The 5,369-nt window shown below is 38.4% G+C and overlaps 1 pseudogene; it reads left to right on the top strand.

The window, feature by feature from the left end:
- The first annotated feature begins 4,738 nt into the window (after positions 1-4,738).
- LOC127490385 (U4 spliceosomal RNA) lies at positions 4,739-4,862 on the top strand (annotated as a pseudogene).
- The last annotated feature ends 507 nt before the right edge of the window (positions 4,863-5,369 follow it).

Raw genomic sequence — 5,369 nt, 5'->3', positions numbered from 1 at the left:
CCTTTTTCATCTCTGATTTTATTGATTTGGGTCTTTTCTCTTCTTTTTTTAGTTAGTTGGGCCAATGGGGTGTCAATTTTGTTTATTTTTTCAAAAAACCAGCTCTTCATTTGGCTGATTTTTTGTAATGTTTTTTTGGATTCAATCCTGTTAATTTCTTCTCTGGTTTTAATTATTTCTCTTCTCCTACTAGATTTGGGTTTGGTTTGCTGCAGTTTTTCTAGGTCCTTGAGGTGCGCTGAAAGCTCATTTATTTGGTACCTTTCCAATTTCTTGGTATAGGCACCTATTGCTATAAATTTGCCTCTCAATACTGCTTTTGCTGTATCCCATAAGTTTTCATGTGTTGTGTTGTTGTCTTCATTTACTTCCAGAAAGTTTTTGATTTCTTGAATGACCCAGTGTTCATTCAGGAGCATGTTGTTCAGTCTCCATGTGTTTGCATACTTTCTGGGGTTTCCTGAGTTGCTAATTTCCAGCTTCATCCCGCTGTGGTCTGAGAAGCTGCATGGTATGATTCTAATTCTTTTAAATTTGCTGAGACTTGCTTTATGGCCTAGTATGTGGTCAATCCTAGAGAAGGTTCCATGTGCTGCTGAGAAGAATGTGAAGTCTGTAGATGTAGGGTTGAAAGTTCTGTAGATATCTGTTAGATCCATTTGGGCAATAGTGTCAATTAAATCTGCTGTTTCCTTGTTGATCTTCTGTCCGGATGATCTGTCTATTTCTGAGAGTGGAGTATTGAAGTCCCCCAGTACTATTGTATTGGAATCTAAATCTCCCTTTAAGTCCCTTAACATATCTTTTAAATAGACCGGTGCCCTGTAATTAGGTGCATATACATTTATAATAGTTACATCTTCCTGTTGAATTGAACCCTTAATCATTATATAGTGTCCCTCTTTGTCTCTCTTAACAGTTTTTGTATTAAAGTTTATTTTGTCTGATATTAATATGGCTACACCTGTTTTTTTTTTGGTTTTTGTTGGCATGGAATATCTTTTTCCAACCTTTCACTTTCAGTCTGCATGCCTCTTTGTTAGAGAGATGTGTTTCTTGTAGGCAACAAATAGTTGGGTTGTGTTCTGTGAGCCAGTCAGCCAAACGGTGTCTTTTAACTGAAGAATTCCGACCATTAATGTTCAATGTGACTATTGATACGTAGTGACTTTGCCCTGCCATTTTCCCGGAAATATTTTCCAGTATATGCTTTGAGCTTCCCATGCTCTTTTACTGGTAGGTGTTCTTCCTTTCCCTTCTTTCATATTGATGGCCGTGTTTCTGTGTTTCTGAGTGTAGCACATCTTTAAGTATCTTTTGCAGGGCCGGACGAGTGGCCACAAAGTCTTTCAATTTCTGTTTGCTATGAAAGGTCTTTATTTCACCTTCATTCACAAATGAGAGCTTGGCAGGATATAATATTCTGGGCTGGCAATTTTTCTCTCTTAGCACCTGGGCTATGTTTTGCCATTCCCTCCTAGCTTGTAGGGTTTCTGATGAGAAGTCAGCTGTGAGTCTGATTGGAGATCCTCTGAGAGTAATCTGACGTTTCTCTCTTGCACATTTTAGGATCTTTTCTTTATGTTTCACTGTGGTAAGTTTAATTACCACGTGTCGTGGTGAGGATCTCTTTTGGTCAGTTTATTGGGGGTTCTATGAGCTTCCTGTACTAGGATATCTCTGTCCTTCTCCAAACCTGGAAAGTTCTCTGCTAGTATCTCACTAAAAAGGCCTTCCAATCCTTTCTCTCTCTCCATGCCTTCAGGAACTCCTAGAACTCGAATGTTGGTTTTTTTAATAGTATCCTGTAGATTCCCAACAATATTTTTTAGGTTTCTAATTTCCTCTTCTTTTCTTTGGTTTGACTGTATGTTTTCCTGTGCTCTATCTTCTAAGTCCGATATTCTCTCTTCTGCTTCACCCATTCTGTTTTTAAGACTTTCTAATGTGTTTGTCATTTGAGCTCTTCATTTCATTTTGATTTCTCTTCACTATGACACTTTCCTGTTCTACTAGTTTCTGAGTTTCATTTTGACTCTTCCTTAAAATTTCGTTTTCACGCGAGAGATTTTCAATCTTGTCCATTAAGGATTTCTGTAGTTCAAGGATTTGCTTTTGAAAACTTCTAAATGTTCTTATCATAAATTTTTTGAAATCCGTATCTTGCATTTCTTCTATCTCATCATCTTCATACTCTTGGCTTGGGGTGTTTTGCTTATTTGGAGGCATCATAGTGTCATCGTTGATCTTGCTCCCTCTATTTCTGTGTTTGTTACTCGGCATAGTTAATTCTTCTTGCGTCACTGTGCGTTTTTTTTTTCTTTTTTATACTGTGTCCGTGTTAAGTGGACTGCCTGCTGTTGGAGGAGCCTTGGAGGCTTGAGATGGGTGCGGCCTGAGAGCTCTGCCTGGTTCTTCCTGGTTAAGGGTGTGAAAAGGTGACACCCTCAGGTTATGCGTGGTAAATCTCTCTCTTTTTATTTATTTATTTATTTTATTTATTCAGGGGGTAAGTAACACCGCAGGGCAGGGCTGTGCAGAATTGATGGTATTTAGCTTCCAGTCTTTGGCTCCTCTGGACTCCCACTGGGTTGCCTAGGCTACTGAATTGTAGTGACTCAGTTCCTTAACTCTCCCCCATTGATATGTAAATCCAGAGAGGAGGCCTGCTCTTTGTCTCTTGGGAATTCTTCAAGCCTTGCAGCCTTGTAACCTTTGCAAGGTTAGGGGGAAGAGAAACCCAGAAGCTTTTTTTTTTCCTTCTTTCCGGTAGTGAGTTTGCTGCACTTTCCGGCCCCCCTCTAGATTCTGACCCCCGTTTCCCCACCAATGTCTCGGGTTATTGAGCTCACCTCCCCTTCCAGCGCCGATGTGTGGACTTGGTGCCCAGAGCGTCCCAAGTCTCCCCACTGTTGTCTGTGTGGCATGCACTCCCCTTGGAGCACTGGCGCGCAGACCCTGGGGCTTCTGCGGCTCGGTCCCGCGACTTGGCTTCCGCGCGGTGGGCGACCTTGTTCTCCCAGTAGGTCCTCCGATTCACGGCTGCTCCATCCAGAAGGGTTTCCCCTGCAATTTTTTTTTTTGGTTCTATTTTCTGCGGCTCCCGTAACTCCCCTTTTATTAAACTAAATTTTCCCGGACTATTGGTGTGCGCCCTCACTATTCCGCCATCTTGGCTCCGCCCCCCAACATTTTTTGATATTAATTCTTCCAATCCACAAACATGGAAGATTTTTCCATTTCTTGTGTGTTCTTCTGGTATTTTTTCTTTAATGTTTTATAATTTCCATTGTGGAGATCTTTCACAACTTTAGTTAAATTTTTTCCAAGGTATTTAATTTTTTGGTAAACATTTTTATAGCATCAACTTCCCAAGGATTTCAAGGATTACATTTTTGATACACTATTAAAATTATAAAAGGCATTGTTAAATACCCATCCCAGATAATAATTCCTGTCAAATCATGTGAAAGTAGATGTAATTACAGATGTGAATTTTAATTATAAATATAGATATAGATGAATCCCTCAGAATTTACTGTGGTATTTTTGTTTAAATTTTGAGTCATTCCTGAATATAAACCTATGAGTATCATAAAATTTGTGGCAGTGAAGAGTGTTCATAACTTACATTCCTACTTTCTCTGCATTCTGAATAATTCAAAGGTAGACATACAAGGAAATGTGAGCTTTATAGCCCACATAGTTGTTAGTCTTGGTGCTTAGCAAAAAAGACTCCCTTCTGTTGCCCTAGTACCTTGCATCATTACCTAGTCACTTACAGCACACAGATTATGTTCTAAATTTACAGTATAAATGAGGGCAGACAAGAATGCATGTTCATTTGTAGGCATCCTAAAAACATCCGAAATACAACAAAAGGTGGTATAGTAGCTCATTTACTCCTTCCCATATCTCCAATCATGTAAGTCATTAATAAATCCCATATAGAGGAACAACTGAGGAGGGGTCAGGAGCAATGCTCTAATATTTAGGCATTTTTCTTTGTGGAGTGGGCCGAATCCTTGTCAGCCTAAATTCAAAAAAAAAAAAAAAACACTCTGTCCCAGAAAAATAAGACGACTAGAAAAGTGAGCATACCCAAATTGTTTCTTTTAATTTTAGAGAATCACTTGTGTGGGGCCAGCATTGTGGCACAGTGGGTAAAGCTGTTGCCTGCAGTGCTGGCATCCCACATGGGTGGTGGTTTGAGACCTGGCTGCTCCCCTTCCAATCCAACTCTCTGCAATGGCCTGGGAAAGCAGTAGAAAATGGTCCAAGTCCTTGGGCCTGTGCACCCACATGGGAGACCTAGAAGAAGCTCCTGGATCCTGGCTTCAGATCAGTGGAGCTCCCACTGTTGCAGCCATCTGGGGAGTGAACCAGCAGATAGAAGACCTCTCTCTCACCCCCCTTCTGCCTCTGCCTCTCTGTAACTCTGCCTTTCAAATAAATACATAAATATTAAAAAAAGAGGATTTCTTCTGTCCAGCTACAGTCACCATATTAAATACTGAGAAGAATGTGAACATTTTGAATATTGAGCAAGGAATTCCTCTCATATGACATGGGTATGAATCTATTGTAAGAACAATATGTATGATTACATATTTATAGAATATTCCTGCAGTGGTTTTAGAGTTCTGTGGATTTCAATTTTGTAAAACGATGCCAAATTATTTTATTTACTTGTTTTCTCAAGAGATATATCAATTATTTTTCATTGAAGTGAAAAGACAGCTTTACACAGTGGCAGTATTGTAGCCAATGAGGTTTATCCGAGGCACGATTATTGCTAATTGAAGGCAAGAAACAAATTGTAAATGGTTGGAAGCAATTAATTCTGGTAGGTGATAGTTTGCAATAACAAGTAAGGATGAATGAAAATACTTATATATAGATAATGTTACAATTTTAAATGCAAATGAAGTGAAAAATGCATTTCAAAATGAACATTTTATAAATGGTTCAAAAATGAACATTATAATTTCTCTCCTTAAAATGTATTTCACTTTATAAACTCTCACTTCTTATTCTCAAGACATTAAAGTGTGACATGCTTTTATTGGGAAGCAAATAAAAATGTTTCATTTCACAATATTGAAAACATACAATTTTAATTTTTGTTGAACAGTTTGTAATAGTTGTACTTAAATTTTTAGGCATAAATATATTTTCTTCATGATGCACTATGATAGATATATTATTTTAAAGGTAGTGGAATATATGGGGTATGTGATCTAACAGATTTGTTTTCATTAGAGCAAGTAACTTGCCCCTGTGTATCTAAACTTAGACTGAGTTTCATATCCCCACATAATTTACCTTCTGTGCAGGAAAAGTAAAGGATGTTAGATTTCAAATCACAA

This window comes from Oryctolagus cuniculus, chromosome 2 (assembly GCF_964237555.1).
Source record: "Oryctolagus cuniculus chromosome 2, mOryCun1.1, whole genome shotgun sequence".
In the NCBI taxonomy this organism is placed as follows: Eukaryota; Metazoa; Chordata; class Mammalia; order Lagomorpha; family Leporidae; genus Oryctolagus; species Oryctolagus cuniculus.
The sequence above is the reverse complement of the archived record's forward strand: the minus strand, read 5'-3'. Positions and strand labels throughout refer to the sequence as shown.